At 47.8% G+C, this 27,593-nt stretch overlaps 1 protein-coding gene across 3 annotated transcripts in view; it reads right to left on the reverse strand.

The window, feature by feature from the left end:
• Positions 1-26,778, reverse strand: part of LOC140400157 (E3 ubiquitin-protein ligase pellino homolog 2) — a 310,128-nt gene extending 283,350 nt beyond the window's left edge. For 2 of the 3 annotated variants that reach the window (XM_072489627.1, XM_072489641.1), the window contains exon 1: positions 26,421-26,778. The gene's annotated coding sequence lies outside the window, so the exon portion shown is untranslated. The remainder of the gene's footprint in view (positions 1-26,420) is intronic. The other variant, XM_072489649.1, reaches the window with a different exon arrangement.
• Positions 26,779-27,593: the final 815 nt, after the last annotated feature.

Here is a 27,593-nt window from a genome sequence, read left to right on the forward strand (position 1 = left end):
CAGACCAAGGCAGGCCAGCAGCACGGTTCAATTCCCGTAACAGCCTCCCCGAACAGGCGCCGGAATGTGGCGACTAGGGGCTTTCCACAGTAACTTCATTGAAGCCTACTTGTGACAATAAGCGATTTTCATTTCATTTTCATTTCAAAATCCCACCTGTCAACCTTCCCACAGCCATCTCCTGACGCCCACCTACTTCCAAAGCCACCTCCACGGGGCCAGGAAGATTACTTTCCCACATATTACTTTCTCACCTAGCGTTGTATCAACAGCAAACTTGATAAATCACACTCAATCCCTTTCTCAAAGTCATTAATTATAGATTGTAAATAACTGAGGCCTAATCACTGATCTGTGTGACACTCCACAGGTAACAACGTTCCAACCTGAAAAATGGCCCGTTTATTCCTACTCTGCATTTTCTGTCATAGAATCATAGAATCCCTACAGTGCAGAAGGACACCATTCTGCCCATTGAATCTGGACCAACCCTTCGAATGAGCACCCCGCCCTATTCCCGTAACCCCATTACCTAACCTGCACATCCCTGGACATTAAGGGGAAGTTTACCATGGCCAATCCACCTAACCCACACATGTTTGGACTGTGGGAGGAAACTGGAGCACCTGAAGGAAACCCATGCAGACACAGGGAGAACGTACAAACTCCACACAGACCCAAGGCTGGAATTGAACCCGGGTTCCTGGTGCTGTGAGGCAGCAGTGCTAACCATTGTGCCACCGTGCCGCCCAACCAATCCTCAACCCATGCAAATATATTAGGCCCTTGCCTGAGCCTTTTATCTTGTGCAACAATCTTTCGTATGGCACCCATGTCAAATCCCTTTTGAAAATTCAAATATACCATATCCACTGATCTGCCCTGCTCATTAAAGCCTCCGAAAATTCTGCACAACTTGCCCCAAAAGCAGCGTTTTTCAAACCTTTTTGCCCGGGACCCATTTTTACCGACCATCCCTCGGGACCCACACCGGCTGACCTTTGCACCCCACGCCGGCCATCTGTGGCCATCTAAAATGGCTGCCTGCAAAGGACGATGGGATTTGTGGTCAGGTTGGGACATAGATAGGACACAACCTGTGTATATTGCAAACAACTCAGACTTTTGCAGAAATTCACACCTGCGAGAGGCCACTCACAGGCCTGCCTGGGACAATGGGCTCCAGATTGAAACTTACCATAAGTGGCAGACCCAGGCACGCCTGTTTGCCTTATTTGGGAGTGCCTACGTGCCTTGGACAATAACGGCCATGACCAACTAGCACCCACCCAGCCATCAAGATACCCGCCCCTAATTGGCCAGGATCGATTAGGGTGATCGAAATCCTATCGATCCATTGAATCCCTACATGGGACCGCCCAAAAGAGCGCGAAGGAACGGAGGATAAGATGACTTGCGCAACCAACATTCTGCCTCTTTTGAGACAGGCTTCTGTCTACCAACTGCAGCACATCGACTAGCCAAGTTCAAGGACCCGCGGCCTCCACCTGAAGACGACACTCAGCCTAGATGAACCAGCCAACCTCCACGTGAGGAACCAGATAAAGGCCTTATCTCCCCTGCACAGAGCCGGTCACTTGGAAGTTAAGTAAAGGTCATTTAAACTGATAGCTATAGTCCAATGTGTAGTATTGTATGATTTATTAAGTATAGAATGAATCCTATGTTCAATAATAAACTGTGATTATACTAAATATTTGTGTGGTCATTTGTCCAATAAATGGAGCACACTCGCACACTCTGGTTATAATAAAGATAGAAGTCAACACATCCTTCGCGACCCACTTATCTTTAATGTGACAGGTGAGCCTGCTTGGACCTCACGATCTCACTTGATTTGTCATTCAATGTTACATTTCTGATAATGACTTCAGCTGATGATTAAAGATCTCACTGCATCCGTTGAAAAAAAATCAAGAGGTTTGTCCTCAAACTCGCCATGCTTAGTCTTCAAATGTCTTTGAAGTATTGAGGGTTTTAAACTTTCATTTGCCAGTGATTTGCTGCATATAACACACATGAACTTTGAATCCTGATTCACAGTGGCACAATTAATAATCCATACCTTATCTTCTTTTGTTGAGTTAGAGGTTGAGTAGACTGGGACTGTACTCGTTGGAATTTAGAAGGATGAGGGGGGATCTTATAGAAACATATAAAATTATGAAGGGAATAGATAGGATAGATGCGGGCAGGTCGTTTCCACTGGCGGGTGAAAGCAGAACTAGGGGACATAGCCTCAAAATAAGGGGAAGTAGATTTAGGACTGAGTTTAGGAGGAACTTCTTCACCCAAAGGGTTGTGAATCCATGGAATTCCTTGCCCAGTGAAGCAGTAGAGGCTCCTTCATTAAATGTTTTTAAGATAAAGATAGATAGTATTTTGAAGAATAAAGGGATTAACGGTTATGGTGTTTGGGCCAGATGGTGGAGCTCAGTCCACAAAAGATCAGCCATGATCTCATTGAATGGCGCAGCAGGCTCGAGGGGCCAGTTGGCCTACTCCTGCTCCTAGTTCTTATGTTCTTTATGCTGCTTTGTTCCTGTTTTCAGCTTATTCTTCATGGATTGTCAGGTGTTCACACCAGCACTGCTGGCAGCTACAAAATGGAGGACTCTCTCTCGTGCCCAGAACACGTGGCGTCAGCGAACGGGGAGCGTGACCTGCTCTCTGTCGCTGCTTCCGGTGGGAGGACTCCATTGTTTGCTGAAACAAACTGGCCCTAGACAGCGTGCTGATGTCAGGAGTAGGGGACCTACCCCACTGAGCTCCAGGCCTATGTACTGCTTGATCTGGCACGCATGCATGGAAAGGCAATCTCAAAAGTCCGTTGCAGCTGGCATTTTTAAAAGCCGGCCGCAGCTGTCGAGCGTTCCTCTCGTGATCGGGAGTGTCGCAACCCTCTCGAAACCTGCCCGTGACCCACCCGCAGGTCCTGACCCCGTGTTTGAAAACCCCTGCCCTTAGCATATGCAAGACATGGTCGCCATTTTGACCCCCAAATTGCACATGTTGCACGCAAACAACAGATACCAATCCCAGTTATGCACCATGTTTCCCTTTGCGGGGGGGGGAACAAAATTAGAGGCAATCCAATGTAAGGTAGGCACTAAGAAATCAAAGAGGGAATTCAACTTCTTACAAAGAACAAAGAAAATTACAGCACAGGAACAGGCCCTTCGGCCCTCCCAGCCTGCGCCGATCCAGATCCTTTATCTAAACCTGTCACCTATTTTCCAAGGATCTACTTCCCTCTGTTCCCCGCCGTTCATATATCTGTCTAGATGCATCTTAAATTATGCTATCGTGCCCGCCTCTACCACCTGCGCTGGCAAAGCGTTCCAGGCGCCCACCACCCTCTGCGTAAAAAACTTTCCACGCACATCTCCCTTCAACTTTCCCCCTCTCACCTTGAAATCGTGACCCCCTTGTAATTGACAACCCCACTCTTGGAAAAAGCTTGTTTCTATCCACCCTGTCCATACCTCTCATAATTTTGTAGACCTCAATCAGGTCCCCCCTCAACTTCCGTCTTTCCAACAAAAAGAATCCTAATCTACTCAACCTTTCTTCATAGCTAGCACCCTCCATACCAGGCAACATCCTGGTGAACCTCCTCTGCACCCTCTCTAAAGCATCCACATTCTTCTGGTAATGTGGCGACCAGAACTGCACGCAGTATTCCAAATGTGGCCTAACCAAAGTCCTATACAACTGTAACATGACCTGCCGACTCTTGTACTCAATACCCCGTCCAATGAAGGCAAGCATGCTGTATGCCTTCTTGACCACTCTTATCGACCTGTGTTGTCACCTTCAGGTACAATGGACCTGAACTCCCAGATCTCTCTGTACATCAATTTTCCCCAGGACTCTTCCATTGATCGTATAGTCCGCTCTTGAATTAGATCTTCCAAAATGCATCACCTCGCATTTGCCTGGATTGAACTCCATCTGCCATTTCTCTGCCCAACTCTCCAATCTATCTATATTTTGCTGTATTCTCTGACAGTCCTCCTCACTATCTGCAACTCCACCAATCTTAGTATCATCTGCAAACTTGCTGATCAGACCACCTATACCTTCGTCCAGATCATTTATGTATATCACAAACAGTGGTCCGAGCACGAATCCCTATGGAACACCACTAGTCACCTTTCTCCATTTTGAGACACTCCCTTCCACCACTACTCTCGTTCTCCTGTTGCCCAGCCAGTTCTTTATCCATCTTGCTAGTACACCCTGAACCGCATACGACTTCACTTTTTCCATCAACCTGCCATGGGAAACTTTATCAAACGCCTTACTGAAGTCCATGTATATGACATTTACAGCCCTTCCCTCAACAATTAACTTTGTCACGTCCTCAAAGAATTCTATTAGGTTTGTAAGACATGACCTTCCTTGCACAAAACCATGCTGCCTATCACTGATAAGTCTATTTTCTTTCAAATGTGAATAGATCCTATCCCTCAGTATCTTCTCCAACAGTTTGCCTACCACTGACGTCAAGCTCACAGGTCTATAATTCCCTAGATTATCCCTGCTACCCTTCTTAAACAAGGGGACAACATTAGCAATTATCCAGTCCTCCGGGACCTCACCCGGGCTCAAGGATGCTGCAAAGATATCTGTTAAGGCCCCAGCTATTTCGTTCGTCGCTTCTCTCAGTAAGCTGGGATAGATCCCATCCGGACCTGGGGACTTATCCACCTTAATGCCTTTTAGAATACCCAAAACCTCCCCCTTCCTTATGCCGACTTGACCTAGAGTATTTAAACATCCATCCCTAGCCTCAACATCCGTCATGTCCCTCTCCTTGGTGAATACCGATGCAAAGTACTCATTAAGAATCTCACCCATTTCCTCTGACTCCACGCATAAATTCCCTCTTTTGTCTTTGAGTGGGCCAATTCTTTCTCTAGTTACCCTCTTGCTCCTTATATACGAATAAAATGCTTTGGGATTTTCCTTAACCCTGTTAGCCAAAGATATTTCATGACCCCTTTTAGCCCTCTTTATTGCACGTTTGAGATTTGTACTACTTTCCCGATATTCCTCCAAAGCTTCATCAGTTTTAAGTTGCCTAGATCTTATGCATGCTTCCTTTTTCATCTTAGCTCGTCTCACAATTCCACCCATCATCCATGGTTCCCTAATCTTGCCATTTCTATCCCTCATTTTCACAGGGACATGTCTGTCCTGCACTCTAATCAACCTTTCCTTAAAAGACTCTTGGATGTTCCTTACAAATTCTGCTCCATCTACGCCTCCAACACTACATGAGTTCCTTTCAATGTTGGGGAAGTTAAAATCTCCCATCACAACCACCCTATTGCTCCTACATTTGTCTATAATCTGTCTACATATTTGTACCTCTACTTCACGCTAGAACATTGGTTCCAGTTCTGCCCAGGTGTAGATCATCCTATTTGTAATGCTCCAACCGGCCCCAGAACCGGTTCCAATATCCCAAAAATCTGAGCCCCTCCCTCCTGCACCATCTTTCAAGCCACGTATTAATTCTGACTATTCTTGAATTTCTACTCTGACTGTCTCGTGGCACTGGTAGCAATCCTGAGATTACTACCTTGGAGGTCCTACTTTTTAAACTTATCTCCTAACTCCCTAAATTCTGATTGTAGGACCTGATCCCGTTTTGTACCTATATCGTTGGTGCCTATATGCACCACGGCAACTGGCTGTTCACCCTCCCCCTTCAGTATGTCCTGCAGCCGATCTGAGACATCCCTGACCCGTGCACCCGGGAGGCAACATGCCATTCGGGAGTCTCGTTTTTGACCACAGAAACGCCTGTCTACTCCCCTTACAATTGAATCCCCTATGACAATAGCCCTGCCAGTCATTTTCCCGCCCTGCTGTGCAGCAGAGCCAGCCACGGTGCCATGAGCCTGGCTACTACTGCCTTCCCCTGATGAGTCATCTCCCCCAACAGTCTCCAAAACGGTATATCTCCTTGCGCTCTTTCACTGTGTCTCCACCGCTCTACTCGCACTCTTTCACTGTGGCCCCACCGCTCTCCCCGCTCTCACTGTGTCTCCACCACTCTCCTCACTCTCACTGTGTCTCCACCACTCTCCTCACTCTCACTGTGTCTCCACCACTCTCCTCGCGCTCTTTCACTGTGTCTCCGCCGCTCTCCTCGCGCTCTTTTACTGTGTCTCCACCACTCTCCTCACTCTCACTGTGTCTCCACCGCTCTCCTCGCGCTCTTTCACTGTGTTTCCACCACTCTCCTCGCGCTCTTTCACTGTGTCTCTGCCGCTCTCCTCGCGCTCTTTCACTGCGTCTCTGCCGCTCTCCTCGCGCTCTTTCACTGTGTCCCCACCGCTCTCCTCACGCTCTTTCACTGTGTCCCCACCGCTCTCCTCGCTCTCACTGTGTCCCCGCCGCTCTCCTCGTGCTCTTTCACTGTGTCCTCTCGTTCTTTCACTGTGTCCCTGCCTCTCTCCTCGTGCTCTTTCACTGTGTCCCCACCGCTCTCCTCACGCTCTTTCACTGTGTCCCCACCGCTCTCCTCGCTCTCACTGTGTCCCCGCCGCTCTCCTCACGCTCTTTCACTGTGTCCCCACCGCTCTCCTCACGCTCTTTCACTGTGTCCCCACCGCTCTCCTCACTCTCACTGTGTCCCCACCGCTCTCCTCACGCTCTTTCACTGTGTCCCCACCGCTCTCACTGTGTCCCCACCGCTCTCCTCACGCTCTTTCACTGTGTCCCCGCCGCTCTCCTCACGCTCTTTCACTGTGTCCCCACCGCTCTCCTCACGCTCTTTCACTGTGTCCCCACCGCTCTCCTCACGCTCTTTCACTGTGTCCCCACCGCTCTCCTCGCTCTCACTGTGTCCCCACCGCTCTCCTCACACTCTTTCACTGTGTCCCCACCGCTCTCCTCACGCCCTTTCACTGTGTCCCCACCGCTCTCCTCACTCTGTGTCCCCGCCGCTCTCCTCGCGCTCTTTCACTGTGTTTCCACCACTCTCCTCGCGCTCTTTCACTGTGTCTCTGCTGCTCTCCTCGCGCTCTTTCACTGCGTCTCTGCCGCTCTCCTCGCGCTCTTTCACTGTGTCCCCACCGCTCTCCTCGCTCTCACTGTGTCCCCGCCGCTCTCCTCGTGCTCTTTCACTGTGTCCTCTCGTTCTTTCACTGTGTCCCTGCCTCTCTCCTCGTGCTCTTTCACTGTGTCCCCACCGCTCTCCTCACGCTCTTTCACTGTGTCCCCACCGCTCTCCTCGCTCTCACTGTGTCCCCACCGCTCTCCTCACGCTCTTTCACTGTGTCCCCACCGCTCTCCTCGCTCTCACTGTGTCCCCGCCGCTCTCCTCGTGCTCTTTCACTGTGTCCTCTCGTTCTTTCACTGTGTCCCTGCCTCTCTCCTCGTGCTCTTTCACTGTGTCCCCACCGCTCTCCTCACGCTCTTTCACTGTGTCCCCACCGCTCTCCTCGCTCTCACTGTGTCCCCGCCGCTCTCCTCACGCTCTTTCACTGTGTCCCCACCGCTCTCCTCACGCTCTTTCACTGTGTCCCCACCGCTCTCCTCACTCTCACTGTGTCCCCACCGCTCTCCTCACGCTCTTTCACTGTGTCCCCACCGCTCTCACTGTGTCCCCACCGCTCTCCTCACGCTCTTTCACTGTGTCCCCACCGCTCTCCTCACGCTCTTTCACTGTGTCCCCACCGCTCTCACTGTGTCCCCACCGCTCTCCTCACACTCTTTCACTGTGTCCCCACCGCTCTCCTCACGCCCTTTCACTGTGTCCCCACCGCTCTCCTCACTCTGTGTCCCCGCCGCTCTCCTCGCGCTCTTTCACTGTGTTTCCACCACTCTCCTCGCGCTCTTTCACTGTGTCTCTGCTGCTCTCCTCGCGCTCTTTCACTGCGTCTCTGCCGCTCTCCTCGCGCTCTTTCACTGTGTCCCCACCGCTCTCCTCGCTCTCACTGTGTCCCCGCCGCTCTCCTCGTGCTCTTTCACTGTGTCCTCTCGTTCTTTCACTGTGTCCCTGCCTCTCTCCTCGTGCTCTTTCACTGTGTCCCCACCGCTCTCCTCACGCTCTTTCACTGTGTCCCCACCGCTCTCCTCGCTCTCACTGTGTCCCCACCGCTCTCCTCACGCTCTTTCACTGTGTCCCCACCGCTCTCCTCACGCCCTTTCACTGTGTCCCCACCGCTCTCCTCACTCTCACTGTGTCCCCGCCGCTCTCCTCGCGCTCTTTCACGGTGTCTCTGCTGCTCTCCTCGCGCTCTTTCACTGTGTCCTCGCGTTCTTTCACTGAGTCCCTGCCTCTCTCCTCGCGCTCTTTCACTGTGTCCCTACCGCTCTCCTCGCGGTCTTTCACTGTGTCCTCGCGTTCTTTCACTGTGTCCCTGCCTCTCTCACTGTGTCCCCGCCGCTCTCCTCGCGCTCTTCCACTGTGTCTCCGCCGCTCTCCTCGCGCTCTTTCACTGTGTCCCCGCCGCTCTCCTTGCGCTCTTTCACTGTGTCCCCGCCGCTCTCCTCGCACTCTTTCACTGTGTCCCGCCGCTCTCCTCGCACTCTCTCTTTGCCCAGAGAGTGATGAGAATTTGGAACTCATGATCACAGGGAGTAGTTAAGCGAGTAGCATAAATGCATTTACGGGGAAGCTAGATAAGTGTATGAGTGAGAAGGGAAGAGGGCTAAGCTGATAGTTGAAAAAAGATGGGAGTAAGCCTGAGCCTAGCATAATCGCCAGTATTGACTGCTTGGAGCAAAAGGCTTGTTTCTGTGCTGTATGCAACATGTAAAGTCACCACCTTTCTCCCTCCGCAGTCATGCACTGCGTCTCCTTTAAACGATTGTCTCTTTTTCCCCTAAAAGATGTAACTGGCTCCAACTCGACTTTCTGCGTCAAAGAATTCCTGCACTGTCATGAAAAGGCATTTCTGTCAAATTCGCTCCTTAATCTCAGTGACAGTTCTCACTAGATGACCTCTTTTTTGTGGTGTCAAAGGTCTAGAAATGTTGTTCTATGCCGCTTTCTGTATTTTACAGATTCAAACAACATGCATAGAACCAAATAAAAGTACAGTATTTTCAGAGCCAGATGAACTCAAGTTTGTTAATAAGCTTGTAAAAGTAAAGCAGAAAGATTGATAATAATATTACTTGTCTGTGTATTTCTAAAACATAAACTGTAATCAAATAAACAAACCATAATTAAAGATGAAGGAAAGCCTTGCAGTGGCAGGAGCTGGGACAGGCTACTTTCTATGCAAAACCTCTCAAACCAAATGCCTGCATTCATTTATGTCCAACAGACCACTGTTTTCATATGATCATATTTCATAGCTCCTGGAGGGTAGGTAGCACTGGAACTCTGCTCCCCCATCCTATGCTACCCACCTCACCAGTGTCTCTCGAGTAAATATCTTGACCGGAGCTTTGCATATACACCCTCCCGGAGTAGCTCCACTGCATTTAGGGCCATCTCCGGGGTAAAAATATTTAATACAAAATGAAATTACCAACCAAGGGCGAGTATATGGTGAATATTTTGCCACATTCAGCCACTGGAGGGGTTTATGCTCAACCACCGGAGGGGTGCCTGGGGCTAGGCAACCTAAGGTCAGCCACTGTGCCCGTCCAAATGTCAGCTTCTATTCAGGTCAATGGAGCCACTCTGAAGCTCAATAGGCAGCCACTGTAACCTACATCACTGCAGCAACTCTGGAGAAATGGAGAAATGAAAGGTTAACTTCGAGCCGGGTAGGAATGTCATGTAATAACGAGATATGTAGTACAACGCATCTATTGTTCTGTTAATATTTTATTTCTCAGAGCTGGAGTGCTCGCAACAGAAAATACTGCCACCAGGCTTTCCTTTCATGAAGTGAGATTTATCACTTGGAGTTGTCATCAGCATGGTAAAGCATTCAGATCAACTTCTTAAGCTTAAGGTCAAAAGATTCCATCATATAACATGGCATCAGTGAGAACATATACTGGAAAATGTTCCTAAATTATTGGTGAAGAACTGAAAACAGTAAAGATCAGTAGAAAAATGAGTTCTAGCAGTGGTTATTTCTAATGTTTCCTCGTCAGCACCCTTGCAGTGGAACAGGGGCGCTTTAAGACAGGGTTTTTCAAACTGTGGGTCTTAACCCACGGGAGGGTCGCAGGCAGGTATTGGGAAGGCCACGAGGCAATCGGTCGCGGCATTCCCGATTGCAGGAGCAGCGCCCAACGGCCACGACCGGCTTTTAAATGGAACGATGCAGTCTTCCAGCCAGAAGCAGCGGCAGAGGCCAGGTCACACGCCCGACACTTACACTGACATCACACGCCCTGTACGTCCGTGCTTTTGAAGCAAAATCATGGAGGAGAGATTCCTCCAATTTCTAGCCAAAAGCAAGGTAACAGGACTGTGAAGAACTGAAGATGGATCGTTTTGTTATAAGGAAGAGAGATCCAGAGACACAAACAGGCCAGGATCTCAGAACTGAATCTGCTGGCAAAAGCTGCTCAGGAGAGTCCACGGCTGGACAAAGTAGTGCTCGTGTTAGCTCTGCACAGAGCTCCAGGGCCTCTGGTGAACAGCCAAAGAAATGAAAAAATTGGGAACAAAGCAATGTAAAGATGATCGGCGGGATTCTCCGCCCCGCCGCGTCACATTTCTGCCTCAACCCGCCAGCGGGATTCTCCGTTATGCCAGCCGGTCAATGGGGTTTCCCATTATGGGGCAGCCTCACGCCATCTGGTAACCCCTGGTCTCCGGCAAAATGGAGCATCCCGCCGGCAGAGAATCCCGCCCACTTTCTTGAGGCTTTGTTAATTGTGCCAATGCAAATCAGGATGCAAAGACCATGGGCGCGATTCTCTGCTCCCGCGCCGGTTGGGAGAATCGGCAGGCGCGCCATTTTTCCACGCGATGCCAGTCCGACGCCCTCCCGCCGATTCACCCAAGCGGCGAGAACGGCCCCGTCGTCTTCTGCGTGGCGCAGGCCGGTGAATCGCCCGAGACACCCAAAGTGGCGATTCTCCGCTATCCCCGCTATTCTCCGGCGTGGATGGGCCGAGCGGCCTGCCCAATACGACAGATTCCCACCGCTGCCGTCCACACCTGGTCGCTGCCGGTGGGAACAGCGCGGGAACACTGGGGGGACGGCCTGTGGGGGTGGGAGGGGGGGTTCCTGCACCGGGGAGGGGCCTCAAATAGGGTCTGGCCCGCGATCGGTGCCCACCGATCGGCGGGACGGCCTCTCTGAAGGAGGAACTCCTTTCCTCCGCGCCCCGCAAGATCCATCCAACATCTTCTTGCGGGGTGGTCTCGGGGAGGACGGCAACCACGCATGCGCGGGTGACGCCAGTTACGCGGCGCCGCTTTTACGCGCCGCCAATGCCCAGCGCGCGCTGATGACGCTGCTTTCGCAACACGCCCCCCGAGTTTCTCGCGGCCCCAATCCTAGCCCATTTTCGGGCCCTGAATCGGTCGAGATCGGGGCTGTTTCGCGCTGTCGTGAACCTCGACGCCGTTCACGACGGCGTGGGCACTTAGTCGCGGGAGCGGAGAATCACGCCCCATGTTTTTTATGCAAGGAAGTACTGGCAAATGAAGGTTTAAAACCCTCAAAACTTCAAAAGGCATTTGAAGACTAAGCATGGTGAGTTTGAGGACAAACCTCTTGATTTTTTTCAGAGGACGCAGCGAGAACATAAATCATCAGCTGAAGTCCTTAGCAGAAATGTAACATTGAATGACAAAGCAAGTGAGATCGTGAGGACTAAGCAGGCTCATTCGTCGCATTAAAGACAAAACAAAATGGTGTGTCATGAAGGTTGGACGGCTTGGGTCGTGAAGGTTGGTCGTCGTGGGACATGAAGGTCGGTGCACGGGTCGCGACGGTCGGCCTATTGGTAAAAGTGGGTCCCAGGAAAAAACGTTTGAAAACACTGCTTTTAGAGACCGATCATGTGACACCCCGGCCGTTTGCGTGGGCAAACAGGCAGTGTACCATAACAGCCTGTAGTGCTAACATCTCCTGAATAAAGGCCTCTGCTTGTTTGAATCTCTGAGGCCAGCAGACTTAATTTTAAAACTACCACATAAAAACTGGCGACGAGGTAGGTGAACAGCGTTTGCAGACACCTGAGAAAAATTTCGAATAGCCTTTGTAAGCACCCGAAAAGAAAAGTAAATAATTAAAATCGTCACTGTCCAAAAACTGGCGACGTGGGAGCAGCCACCGGAGGAACTGAAAACCCATTAGGAATCCGAAGAAAACAACTTTGGAAAGAAGCTCGCCATGCGCTCTGCCCAAAACAATCCGTAACGGTATTAGGAACATCGTGAATAGTAAGTATCCAGCAACAACAAATTTAGAGCTGGGGGTGTTGTAAAACACAAAAGGAAAACAGGCTGGGCTCAGATTTGCCTTGTTTTGGAGAGAAAGGAAGCAAGGTAGTTCTAAAAATACATGGCACATTGTGTACACCCCGGTCCTTCCACAGAGAATAATGGCAGCGGGATTTTGGCACTGTGGGCCTGTGTGATGAGAATACAGAGTGATGGAGCTCCTATACAGAGAGATTCGACTATTTTGTTCAAGTAAACAAGATAGCAGCAGATATAAAAGTCCCAACCTTCCTGGACATAATGGGGCAGGGGGGGGGAAACAGTTAACCCCCTGAGGAGTCTGAGATAGCCGGAAAAGCCAGCACAAAAACAGAAGTCGAAATAGTGGGGATTTTGCAGGGTCACTGTTCACTAAAACCGTTTAGTCATCGCAGAAACCTTTCGGTTTCATAAGTGCAACCAAGAAGGTGAATCAATTACACAGTTCGTAGCTACCCTGTAAAGACTGGCTGAACACTGCAAATTCAGGGACATGTTAAAAGATACCATCAGAAATAGATTAGTCTGTTGTTTAAGGAGCAAGGCTGTTCGAAAGCAGCTGTTAACCGAAAGCAAGCTAAATTTAAAGAAAGCTTTGGAGGTTGCTTTATCCATGGAATTAGCAGCCAAAGAAGCTCAACAGTTAAGTTCGAGCACAAGAATTCACAAGATGTCAGCTGAAACCCAAACAGGGGCACTGAGCAGCAGATTGTTGGTGCAAAGACATCATGTGCAGGAATTGTAGCAGAAAGGGTCACATTGAACGAGCTTGTTGGAAAAAGAAATAAGCTTCAGGCAAAATATGCAAAAAAGTAGGAGCCAAATAAATCAAATGAGAAACTGAATAAAGGAACAAGCATCCACATGGTACAAAAAGGAAGTGAGAAGAAACTTGATTCAGTCTTAAGATGAACCGTCATTAATAGCGTCAGTAGCTATTGCTGGTGAAACACACCGTTACTGTGACACTCCATTACTGGTCTGCAGGTGAAGATGGAGGAGGGCACTGGGGCAGCTGTCTCGTTGGTACCAGAAACTGTTTATCAGGAAAAGCTCTGACATTTTGCTCTGAAACCCTCGAAGATAATATTAAAACCCAATACTGGTGAAATGGTTCTGCTGAGGCGCCGTATTGACGTAACAGTAGAATTAGATGGACAGACAGCAGATTGCTATTGGGCAGCACAGTAGCACAAGTGGATAGCACTGTTGCTTCACAGCGCCAGGGTCCCAGGTTTGATTCCCGGCTGTGTCACTGTGCGGAGTCCGCACGTTCTCCCCGTGTCTGCATGGGTTTCCTCCGGGTGCTCCAGTTTCCTCCCACAGTCCAAAGACGTGCAGGTTAGGTGGATTGGCCATGATAAATTGCCCTTAGTGACCATTTAGGAGGGGTTATTGGGTTACAGGGATAGGGTGGAAGTTAGGGCTTAAGTGGGTCGGTGCAGACTCGATGGGCCGAATGGCCTCCTTCTGCACTGTATGTTCTATGTTCATAGTCAGAGGAATTTATCCAGCACTATCCGGAAGAACTTGGCTGAAAAGACCAGATTAAATTGGGCCGAGGTAAATCTCATGACAGATTCTGAATCAGGTCGACCCAAAATCTTGAAGAAACATACATTTTCTTCAGCGGTGAGCTGGGAAACATGAAAGATTTCTCAGTAAAGCTGAAGATCAAGGAAGAAACTCAGGCGAGTTGCTTAAAGGCTAGGTCAGTGTCGTACGCAATCAGACCCAAGGTAGAGGTATCAGACCCAAGGTAGAGGTAGAATCGCTGGTCAAAACTGGAGTCCTTGAACCTGTTAACCTGAGGGATTGGGCTAGGCCAATCGTACCTGTGATTAAAAAAGACGGATCAGTATGCATTTGTGACAATTTTATCTATTTATTTCATTTTAATTTTTCCAATTAAGGGGTAATTTAGCGTGGCCAATCCACCTATCCTGCACATCTTTGGGTTGTGGGGGTGAGACCCATGAAGACACAGGGAGAATGTGCAAACTCCACATGGACAATGAACCGGAGCCGGGTCCTCGGCACCGTGAGGCAGAAGTGCTAACCACTGCACCACCGTGCTGCCCATTTTGTGGCGATTGTAAAGTCACTATTAATCCTATGCTGAGTGTCAAGCAGTACGCCTTACCCCTGATTAATTGACCTATTCGTTGGGCTGGCTGGAGGCAAACACTTCAGTAATGTGGATCTCAGTCAAGCATATCTTCAAATGAACGTGGATCAAGATTTGCAACAGTTCTTTGACGATTGTGAGACACAAAGGGTTATTTCAATATAAAAGACTATCATTTGGCATCACTTCTGTACCAGTGTTGTTCCAACGAGCTATGGATCAAATCTGAAGTGGATTAGGTGAATTCAGTGTTACTTAGATGACATCTTGATTGCTGGAAAGACTGAGGAAGAACAGCTTCCTCAACCTAGATGCCAAACTCCAGAGATTAGAAGGTTATGGATTAAGAGTCCGAAAAGACAAATGTGAAATTTTCAGTTCTTCAATCGAACGCCTGGGACATATTATCAATGCCAAGGAACTGCCAAAAGTCATCTTCGAAGGTCAAACCCAGAAGCACCTGCACCTCAGAATGTGAACAAAGTTCAATCTTTCTTAGGTTCACAGGGCCTGATGGGATCTACCCCAGAATACTGAAGGAGGCTGGAGAGGAAATTGCTGAGGCCTTGACAGAAATCTTTGGATCCTCGCTGTCTTCAGGGGATGTCCCGGAGGACTGGAGAATAGCCAATGTTGTTCCTCTGTTTAAGAAGGGTAACAAGGATAATCCCGGGAACTACAGGCCGGTGAGCCTTACTTCAGTGGTAGGGAAATTACTGGAGAGAATTCTTCGAGACAGGATCTACTCCCATTTGGAAGCAAATGGACGTATTAGTGAGAGGCAGCATGGTTTTGTGAAGGGGAGGTCGTGTCTCACTAACTTAATAGAGTTTTTTGAGGAGGTCACTAAGATGATTGATGCAGGTAGGGCAGTAGATGTTGTCTATATGGACTTCAGTAAGGCCTTTGACAAGGTCCCTCATGGTAGACTAGTACAAAAGGTGAAGTCACACGGGATCAGGGGTGAGCTGGCAAGGTGGATACAGAACTGGCTAGGCCATAGAAGGCAGAGAGTAGCAATGGAGGGATGCTTTTCTAATTGGAGGGCTGTGACCAGTGGTGTTCCACAGGGATCAGTGCTGGGACCTTTGCTCTTTGTAGTATATATAAATGATTTGGAGGAAAATGTAACTGGTCTGATTAGTAAGTTTGCAGACGACACAAAGGTTGGTGGAATTGCGGATAGCGATGAGGACTGTCGGAGGATACAGCAGGATTTAGATTGTCTGGAGACTTGGGCGGAGAGATGGCAGATGGAGTTTAATCCGGACAAATGTGAGGTAATGCATTTTGGAAGGTCTAATGCAGGTAGGGAATATACAGTGAATGGTAGAACCCTCAACAGTATTGAAAGTCAAAGAGATCTAGGAGTACAGCTCCACAGGTCATTGAAAGGGGCAACACAGGTGGAGAAGGTAGTCAAGAAGGCATACGGCATGCTTGCCTTCATTGGCCGGGGCATTGAGTATAAGAATTGGCAAGTCATGTTGCAGCTGTATAGAACCTTAGTTAGGCCACACTTGGAGTATAGTGTTCAATTCTGGTCGCCACACTACCAGAAGGATGTGGAGGCTTTAGAGAGGGTGCAGAAGAGATTTACCAGAATGTTGCCTGGTATGGAGGGCATTAGCTATGAGGAGCGATTGAATAAACTCGGTTTGTTCTCACTGGAACGAAGGAGGTTGAGGGGAGACCTGATCGAGGTATACAAAATTATGAGGGGCATAGACAGAGTGGATAGTCAGAGGCTTTTCCCCAGGGTAGAGGGGTCAATTACTAGGGGGCATAGGTTTAAGGTGAGAGGGGCAAGGTTTAGAGTAGATGTACGAGGCAAGTTTTTTACGCAGAGGGTAGTGGGTGCCTGGAACTCGCTACCGGAGGAGGTAGTGGAAGCAGGGACGATAGGGACATTTAAGGGGCATCTTGACAAATATATGAATAGGATGGGAATAGAAGGATACGGACCCAGGAAGTGTAGAAGATTGTAGTTTAGTCGGGCAGCATGGTCGGCACGGGCTTGGAGGACCGAAGGGCCTGTTCCTGTGCTGTACATTTCTTTGTTCTTTGTAAATTACTGAAGAAGGTTTGTCCCTAATCTAATTCTAAAACCCTTACACAATATACGGTGGCAAAATAAAAAGTGGATTTGGGGGGATCAATGTGAGAGAGTATTTGTGCAAGCCAAAGAGGCGCTACTCAACTCAGAGGTCCTGCCACATTATGCTCCAAATTTACCCCTGCATCTGGTTTGTGACACATCACCCTATGGGGTTAAGGCAGTGGTTTCCCACATGATGCTCACAGGTGAAGAGACGCTGATAGCCTTCGCATCCAGGAGCTTGAATAAGGCCCAAAGCAATTATGCGCACATAGAGAAAAGAGACCTAGGAATAATGTTTGGCATAAAACGGGTCTACCAATTCCTGTATGGGAGGAAATTTACTTTATTGATGACCGTCTTCCACTAACTATTATTGAGCCTCATACCAAGATTCCATCAATGGCAGCGAGCAGAATGCAGAGGTGGACACACACATACACAACCAAGTATCGTCAGCTAATGCTTCATGGGAAAGCAGATGGAGTCTCCCGGCTACCTTTTCCCAGCTACCTTTACCAAATAGTTTATTGATAAGTAGTTTGTGTGGAAAAAAATTCTATTTCGAGCAAGTTGATGACACTCCTTTTTTTAGAAAATATTTTTATTGAGGCATTTATAATTTTAACAATTTTCAACAAAAACACAACAATACAATCAACAAATCCCCCCCCCCCCCCACAAACACCAGCTAAAATGGCTTACACAAACAGTGCCACCTTCTCTAGCCACCCCTCCATTGGCTCTCCTGCCCTTACTCGTTCCTCCCATGCCCCCCTTTCTCCCACCCACCCCCCCGCCCCTCCCTTCCCTCCTGCTGACAGCTTAATTTTTCTCATGGAAGTTGATGAACAGCTGCCCTCTCTGGGCAAACCCCTGCAACGAACCCCTCAAGGCGAATTTAATCTTCTCAAGTCTGAGAAACCCCGCCATGTCGCTAACCCATACCCCCGGCATCGGGGGGTCCAGGTCCCTCCATCCTAGTAAGATACGTCGCCGGGCCACCAGGGAAGCAAAGGCCAGGACCTCGGCCTCTCGCACTCCCTGGACTCCCGGGTCTTCCGACACACCAAAGATCGGCACCTCTGGACTCGGCACCACCCTCACTTGTAAGACCTCTGACATGATGCCAGCAAATCCCTGCAAGAAACCCCTCAGCCTCGGACATGCCCAAAACATATGGGCATGGTTCGCAGGACCCCCCGCACAGCACCCACACCTATCCTCCACCTCCTCAAAGAACCTGCTCATCTGGGCCACAGTCATAAGAACATAAGAACTAGGAGCAGGAGTAGGCCATCTGGCCCCTCGAGCCTGCTCCGCCATTCAATGAGATCATGGCTGATCTTTTGTGGACTCAGCTCCACTTTCCGGCCCGAACACCATAACCCTTACTCCCTTTATTCTTCAAAAAACTATCTATCTTTATCTTTAAAACATTTAATGAAGGAGCCTCTACTGCTTCACTGGGCAAGGAATTCCATAGATTCACAACCCTTTGGGTGAAGAAGTTCCTCCTAAACTCAGTCCTAAATCTACTTCCCCTTATTTTGAGGCTATGCCCCCTAGTTCTGCTTTCACCCGCCAGTGGAAACAACCTGCCCGCATCTATCCTATCTATTCCCTTCATAATCTTATATGTTTCTATAAGACCCCCCTCATCCTTCTAAATTCCAACGAGTACAGTCACAGTCTACTCAACCTCTCCTCGTAATCCAACCCCTTCAGCTCTGGGATTAACCTAGTGAATTTCCTCTGCACACCCTCCAGTGCCAGTACGTCCTTTCTCAAGTAAGGAGACCAAAACTGAACACAATACTCCAGGTGTGGCCTCACTAACACCTTATACAATTGCAGCATAACCTCCCTAGTCTTAAACTCCATCCCTCTAGCAATGAAGGACAAAATTCCATTTGCCTTCTTAATCACCTGTTGCACCTGAAAACCAACTTTCTGCGACTCATGCACTAGCACACCCAGATCTCTCTGCACAGCAGCATGTTTTAATTTTTTATCATTTAAATAATAATCCCTTTTGCCGTTATTCTTACCAAAATGGATAACCTCACATTTGTCAACATTGTATTCCATCTGCCAGACCCTAACCCATTCACTTAGCCTGTCCAAATCCCTCTGCAGACTTCCAGTATCCTCTGCACTTTTTGCTTTACCACTTATCTTAGTGTCGTCTGCAAACTTGGACACATTGCCCTTGGTCCCCAACTCCAAATCATCTATGTAAATTGTGAACAGTTGTGGGCCCAACTCTGATCCCTGAGGGACACCACTAGCTACTGATTGCCAACCAGAGAAACACCCATTAATCCCCACTCTTTGCTTTCTATTAATTAACCAATCCTCTATCCATGCTCCTACTTTCCCCTTAATGCCATGCATCTTTATCTTATGCAACAACCTTTTGTGTGGCACCTTGTCAAAGGCTTTCTGGAAATCCAGATATACCACATCCATTGGCTCCCCGTTATCGACCGCACTGTTAATGTCCTCAAAAAATTCCACTAAATTAGTTAGGCACGACCTGCCCTTTATGAACCCATGCTGCGTCTGTCCAATGGGACAATTTCCATCCAGATGCCTCGCTATTTCTTCCTTGATGATAGATTCCAGCATCTTCCCTACTACCGAAGTTAAGCTCACTGGCCTATAATTACCCACTTTCTGCCTACCTCCTTTTTTAAACAGTGGTGTCACGTTTGCTAATTTCCAATCCGCCGGGACCACCCCAGAGTCTAGTGAATTTTGGTAAATTATCACTAGTGCATTTGCAATTTCCCTAGCCATCTCTTTTAGCACTCTGGGATGCATTCCATCAGGGCCAGGAGACTTGTCTACCTTTAACCCCATTAGCTTGCCCATCACTACCTCCTTGGTGATAACAATCCTCTCAAGGTCCTCACCTGTCATAGCCTCATTTCCATCAGTCACTGGCATGTTATTTGTGTCTTCCACTGTGAAGACCGACCCAAAAAACCTGTTCAGTTCCTCAGCCATTTCCTCATCTCCCATTATTAAATCTCCCTTCTCATCCTCTAAAGGACCAATATTTACCTTAGCCACTCTTTTTTGTTTTATGTATTTGTAGAAACTTTTACTATCTGTTTTTATATTCTGAGCAAGTTTACTCTCATAATCTATCTTACTCTTCTTTATAGCTTTTTTAGTAGCTTTCTGTTGCCCCCTAAAGGTTTCCCAGTCCTCTAGTCTCCCATGTCCGCCCTGTGGGTCACCTTAAACTGTATCAGGCTGAGCCTTGCTCACAACAAGGATGCATTAACTCTCCTCAGGGCCTCCGCCCATAACCCGGCCTCCAACTCCCCACCTAGCTCTTCTTCCCACTTTCACTTCACCTCCCCTATCGGGGCTCCCTCCCACTCCATCAGCTCCTCTGAGACCTTCCCCTCCTACTCCTGTTCGCGACACCACCTTATCCTATACCCCCTACGTTGGCAAGTGTAGGAAGGTTGAAACCTGCCTCCCCACAAAATCCCTCACCTGCAGATACCGGAACCTATACCCCCCTGGCACTCAAACCCCTCCTCCAGCTCCTCCAGGCTCGGGAAACCTCATCAATAAGTAGATAACACTCCTGTTACCGCAGGTCAAGTTAAGAAGCATACCAGAAATGATCCAGTACTGACAGGGGTCATGGACATGGTGCTTTGAGGAAAGACTTCAGGAACAAACCCGGAGTTAAAGCCATATTCCACTCGAAGACTTGATTTATCCATATAGGCAGGTTGTCTCCTATAGGGAATCATCAACTACTAAGAAAACGTGTATTAAATCAATTACACAAAGGCCACTATTGTATTGTAAGGATGAAGGTGATAGCCAGCAGCTATTTTTGGTGGCCAGAGCTCGATGCCGAAATCAAGGAGAAGGCGGGAATGTGTTCGTCTTGCGCAAAAGTGCGTAATCTGCAGCTATTATCCCCATTACACTTGTGTGAATGGCCAGAAGAGGCCTGGCACTGGTACATGTTGATTAAGCCTGACTGTTTGAAAGACGCATGTTTCTCATTCTAGTCGATGCTCACTCAAAGTGGCCTGAAGATGCCATTATAAATGTCAGCGGAGAAAACAATAGAGCGATTGGGTGAAATCTTCAGCAGATTTGGTTACTCTGAATAATTTGAGAGTGAGAATGGGCCGTAGTTCATTTTACAAGAGTTTGTACACTACTTGAAGGAGAACGGAATTCAACACATCCGATCCCCTCCTTATCATCCTGCCAGAAATGGGCTGGCAGAATGTTTTGCACACACAATGAAACATTCTTTGAAGGTAATTAGAGAATAAGTTTTATTGGCTAAATGTTTGAGCCAATTCCTGCTCACGCACAGGAATACTGCACAATCAACAACCCAATTTTCTCTACCATGGCTAATGGTTAGACATCAGCTTTGCACGGCATTCGATTTTATAGAATCATAGAATCAAGGCCCACTCCCCCAACCTATCCCTGCAACCCCATAACCCCACCTAACCTTTTGGACACTACAGGCAATTTAGCATGACCAATCCACCTAACCTGCACATCTTTGGACTGTGGGAGGAAACCGGAGTACCCGGAAGAAACCCACGCCGACATGGGGAGAACGTACAAACTCCACACAGTCACCTGAGGTTGGAATTGAACCCAGGTCCCTTGCGCTGTGAGGCGGCAGTGCTAGCCACTGTGCCACCATGCCACCCCTTAAATTGTGCGACCAAGGCAAAATAAATTGTCAAGAAAAAGCAGCAGGATCAGATCATATGGCAGGAAAGCAAAGCAAAACGTCAATATTTTCGCCAGTGTCATGAGGTTCTGGCAAGGAAATATACCACAAGTGAAAAGTGGATATCTGCCACCATTTTAAAACAGACAGACCAGTCTCCTACTATACAAACCTGAGGTGATACAATATGGAGGAGACATGCAGATGCACCATTGGCGACAAGAACAAATCTGCCAGAGGCAGAACCAACAGAGAGTCCAAATCAAGCTTGGCCAAGAGACGACCTGGACCGTCCAGAGTACTGACACTAATCAAACCAATTGGGGAAAGCAGTACTTCAGATGAGCACCAGACACCAAGTCAACATTACAACATTAAGTGGACTCCTGTTAAGATGACCATGGACGATGCCCAAACCAAACCAAAGACACCAGAGGTTGCAGCAAGCACTAAAAAGCAGACGCTGAGGTTCACCGACAACCACACAGAGAACAACGGTCTTCAGAATGTCTAACATATTGACTTGTTGTTGATTGATTCTTAACGTTATATTGTTTATTGTGTCAGGGACCTTTGATTTAAAGGGGGAAAAAAATGTTGTGTATTCATGGTATTTCTCGTGTTTCGTCACGAATAGCCTTGCAGTGGAACAGGGGCACTTTAAGAGACCGATCATGTGACGTCATAGGTCATTTGTGCGGGTAAGAAGCTGGTCACTCGCTTAGCCTGTCCCAAATGAGGTACAAGAAATGTTCCTACAAAAGCATATATGTAATCGTTCACGGAATCAAGAATTTCAGCATGGGGATGTTGTATTTGGAGAACAGTTTATTCGAACTAACGAGCTGTGTCAGTTTGTACCATGTAGATTCATTCTCACAATGGTCCATGCATATGATTTCCAATATACCCTGTTCGATCAGGAGACAAGAATTAAATAATGTCTTAAAACAAACCACCATGCACCCTTGCACAATTCTTGGGAGAAAGTTGCAAATTGACATTGCCAAGTGCTGACTACCTTTTCTTCAATAGTGAGTGGCACAGGAAAGGAGAAATGAAAAAAAATGTGATAAACTTCCAGAAAATAGCTCAATGACACATTGTCAACAGCTGCATTTTTCACAAAGATAGCGATCATGTTCCTGTGCAGCTGGAGTTTATGTTACAGCAGTGATGCCATTGCTTAATATTCTGATGATCGCCAAAGTAATCGTTAGCTGGAACACTGCAAGAGTGAAGAAAATCCACACCAGCTTGAAAGCGCAATTCTGCAGAAATTCTATATGAAAACAGTGGGGACACAAAGAGTCCACAAAGAGATTTAGACAGGTTGCGTGAGCGGGCAGGAGGTTTCCTGAGCGGGCAGGAAAGTGGCACATGGAGTAGACTGTGGAAAAATGAGGTCTTGTCCACTTTGACAGAACGAAGAGAAAAGCAGCATAGCATTTAAATGCGATATTGTAGAATTCTATGGTACAGAGGGTGTCCTGGTACATCATAAAGTCCTTACAGTGCAGAAGTTGGCCTTTCCGCCCATCGAGTCTGCACCGACACCCAGGCCCAAATCTCCACCCTATCCCCGTAATCCCACCTACCCTTTTAGACACCAAGGGGCAATTTAGCATGGCCAATCCACCTAACTTGCACAGCTTTGGACTGTGGGAGGGAAACCGCAGCACCCGGAAGAAACCCACGCAGACACAGGGAGAACTGGGGGCGGCACAGTGGTTAGCACTGCTACCTACGGCACTGAGGACCCGGGTTCGATCCTGGCCCCGGGTCACTGTCTGAGTGGAGTTTACACATTCTCTCCGTATCTGCGTGGGTCTCACCCTCACAACCCAACGATGTGGTGGTTAGGTGGATTGGCCATGCTAAATTTCCCCTTAAAGAAAAAACACAGGGAGAACGTGCAAACTCCACACAGTCACCCAAGGTTGGAATTGAACCCGGGTCCCTGGTGCTGTGAGGCAGCAGTGCTAACCACAGTGCCACCGTGCAGCCTTTACTACAGAAAGTTAGTATGCAGATACGGCAAGTGATTAGGAAGGCAAATGGAATGTTGATGTTTATTGAAAGGGAAGTGAAAAATAAAAATAGGGAAGCGTTGCCACAACTGTACAGAGCCTTAGTTAGACTGCATCTAAAGTACCGTGTACTGTTTCGGTCTCCTTACCCAAGGATATCACTGCAATCAGAGACAGTTTACTTAACTGATTTCTCGGATTAACTGATTATCTTATGAGGAAAGGTTGGGCCTAAACCCATTGGAGTTCAGAAGAATAAGAACGATCTTATTGAAACATAGGGGACTTGACAAGGTGGAGGCTGAGGGGATGTTTCCCCTTGTGGGAGAGCCTGGAACACTGCAAGAGTGAAGAAAATCCACACCAGCTTGAAAGCGCAATTCTGCAGAAATTCTATATGAAAACACTGGGGACTCCTCATTTAAGACTGGGATGAGACAAACTTCTTTGTCTCAGAGGGTCGTTAAGTCTATGCAGGCTAGGTCACTGAATATATTCCAGGCTGAGTTAGATAGATTTTTGATTGACAAGGGAATCAAGGGTTATGGGAGTCAGACAGGAAACTGGAGTTGAGACCACAATCAGATTGAATAGCAGATGCTGAATAGACTACACCTGCTCCTAATTCTTGAGTTATGTGTTCTTATTAAAAACCAACAAGTTAAAAATTGCTAAGCAACAGTTCAAACTACTCAAGTGCTAATAATGATTTCCATTCAATTCATTTCAAATCCATGCATCACGACATCACTTTGAGACCATGGGATGGGATCCTCATACATATCCAGTGTTTGCAAACTTAGAAAAAGGATCTGAAGAGTCACTTTGTCTGTTACCAGTCTTAAAAGATGACTGTCATCTGATAAATTGTCGACTAGGAATGATTTCTCATGAAGACAACTTGATTCCATTAACGACTTAGAGGACAGGGTAGAAAACCACATATCCAAATTTGCATTTGAACAAAGACATTCTAAGCAAAAACAATAGAGATATTGATAGACTAAGTGAACTGTGGCAAATGGATTTTAATGTAGGCAAATGCAAGATCATCAATTCTGGACCTAAAAAGATAGAACAGAGTGTTTGCTAAAAGATGTAAAGCCAGTGAGGTCTTAAGAGACTTGGGGGTCTTGATACATAGATCATTAAAATGGCTTGATCAGGTACAGGAAATAGTCAACATGGCTAATGGAATCATGGCTTTTATATCTAGAGAAATAGAGGACAAATGGGTAGAAATCTTGCTTCAATTATACAAAGCCCTGGTTAGAGCGCACCTGGAGTACTGCGAGAAGCTCTGGACACCACACTTTAGGATGGATATATTGGCCTTGGAGGGAGTGCAGCCTTGGTTTATTAGAATAATTCCTGAACTCCAAAAGTCAACTACCAGAGGAGTATTTTTTTTTTAATTAAGACGGTATTCCCTGCAAATTTGAACAGTTAAGGGTGATTTGGTCATACATCTTAGAATTCATTGATTCCACAGTGCGGAAGGAGGCCATTTGGCCCAATGGGCCTGCACCAACCCTCCAAAAGAGCACCCTACCTAGGCTCACTCCCCTACCCTACCCCTGTAACGCTACCTAACCTGCACATCTTTAGACTTTAAGGGCAATTTTGCATGGCCAATCCACCTGACGTGCATATCTTTAGGCTGCGGGAGGAAGCCGGAGCACCCGGAGGAAACGCACGCAGATATGGGGAGAACATGCAGACTCTGCACAGACAGTGACCCAAGCCGGGAATCAAACCCGGGTCCCTGGCACCGTGAGCCAGCAGTGCTAACCACCGTGCCGCCCTCAAAGCTTTCAAAATATTCAGGGTCATAGTGTCGATCGCGAGAAATTATTTCTGCTAGTTAGGAACTCGAAAACTTGGGACCACAATTTAAATATTAGACTATTCACCAGTGAAATTATAAAACATACAAAGGGTGGAAGTAGTTTGGAATTCTCTACAAATGACAATTGATGCGAAATCAAGTTAATTTTAAAACTGAGATAGATTATTATTTGTCAAAGGATATGGGACAAAGGTAGGTTTATTTAATTAGGTCTCAGCCATAATCTTCGGCTTGAGGGGCCGAATGGCCTGCTGCTGCTCCGAATAGTTGTGTTCTTGTATGTGATGACCAAACAGCAGTTGGGGAGTGTTAAAATTGACCTCAGCACCCCTTAGATATGGAACAGAAAACTAATTCAGCAATCCCAGTATTAATTGCTATCCACTGGCCCTGCTGTAGAGTGTAGATACGTGTGCATTCTGAGCGAGAAAACTGAATGAAACTCTTCTGTGATGTACTGCACGGCCGAATAGCTTGGGAACACTTTCCCTCCAGACACATAAAACGCCGCCTCAGGACACGAATCAGGAGCTTCAGGAAAGGCAGAAAGGAAATGCGTGCTCAAAAAGATTATCCAGGTGGTAGCCGAGGAAATGCACAGCTTCCTCTCAATAGTGGAGGCAATTGTAACTTGTTGGGAAACATCACAACATCTTAATCCCATTTCCCGAACCGGGATTTCCCACATCGGTATTGCGAAATACTGAAATCTAACGATTTATAAGGAATCCATGTCAAACCCTTTGGGAATCTTTTTTTTCTCTATTTTAAAAAGTGCTTCATTCTCTTCCTTGAATGAATCAGTCTCGCAAACAAAAAAAAAATGTTTTGTAAGGAATAAACTGATACATTTACCGGAGCCCTTTAACAGTCTCTTATAATCACTCCCGTGCTACAGTTGGGTTGAGTTGCAAAGCCACAGAATTGTCACAGCAAATGCCCAGCTCAAATGATCAAAACACGTCCGCAATTCTTCGACCATCTTATACACACACACACACACACACACAAACAAGCGAAATGATTGCTGGTTCCTTTAAACTGCGAAGGAGGATTCGCCACCTAACAAACAACGGAAGTAAAACATGTCGAGCCGATTGTTATGGAAGTGTGGCTTCTTTTTTCCCCCCCTTTATAAACATCTGATCGAGCCGTGCTCTGAATTTTCTTGATTAAAAAGTGTACTTACTGGGAGGCCTGTCAGGCTGGGGCGAGCGGGAGGAGAGAGAAAAGTTGAGCGGCACTGGAGTTCCGCTGTGAAAAGGACGTGGGCAACTTTTCGGCCGGAGGAGCCCGGTTGGGTGCCGGCGTGGTGAAAGTTTCTAGGTGCTGGCGAGCGAGGATCAGAGAGCGCGGGAGCAGCTCGGGGCGAGTTGCTTTGAAATCGACATGTCACTGACAAAGCAGGAAATCCTGCCGGGGAGGGAGAGGCAGGCAGAGCCCCTCAACTCAATACAAGCGCGTCAAAACTGCATCTGCCGTACTGATTGGCCAAAGCCGTCTTTGAAGAGGTCGCCTCTGGCACCGAGGCTGGAACGACACAGAAAAAAGAGTTTCATTCTGCTGACCGCATTGTGCACGGTGGCCACCCCCACTTCATAAAACACATGGCTGCGGCCTGAGGGGCCAGCACGGTGTTAACCGCAGCTGGAAACAGGCACTGGCTAAATCTAGGCATGCCCAAGGGGGGTGTCGTGACTCCTTTTTGTATCGGGTTTTCAGCTTTTTTTTTCAAGAATGTGAGGCTGCCTTCAATCTGTAAACTGGAGCATCGACTCCCAACCAGTGATAGGGCATCGTTTGCTCAAGAGAAGCCCTTGTTTGGGGAGCTTTGCAACAGAGGCCACAAAGACGTCCAGCCCTCGCTCCCATACTGAAACAGCCAAAAGGTCCATTGTATGCGATTACTTTCTACTCCTAATATAAATATTTGGGGTGGCACAGTGGTTAGCAATGATGCCTCACAGCACCAGGAACCCGGGTTCAATTCTGGCCTTGGGTTACTATGTGGAGTTTTCACATTCTCCCTGTGTCTGCCTGGATTTCCTCCGAGTGCTCCAGTTTCCTCCCACAGTCCAAAGATGTCCAGGTTAGGTGGATTAGCCATGAACAATTGCCCCTTAGTGTCCACAGGTTAGATGGGGTTATGGAAATAAGATGAGGCCATGGGCTTAGGTGGGGTGCTCTTTCAGAGGGTTGGTGCAGACTCGATTGGCGGAATGGCCCCCTTCTGCACTGTAGGGATTCTATGATTCTAATGCTGCCTTCTTGTTTCCCGAAGGCTGATTTGAATTGATGAAAGTGTTGATGTGAACCCGATTCAGCTTAAGCATCAACTCTCTGGTTGCACTTCCTTTATTTA

Source organism: Scyliorhinus torazame, chromosome 2 (assembly GCF_047496885.1).
Source record: "Scyliorhinus torazame isolate Kashiwa2021f chromosome 2, sScyTor2.1, whole genome shotgun sequence".
Lineage (NCBI taxonomy): Eukaryota > Metazoa > Chordata > Chondrichthyes > Carcharhiniformes > Scyliorhinidae > Scyliorhinus > Scyliorhinus torazame.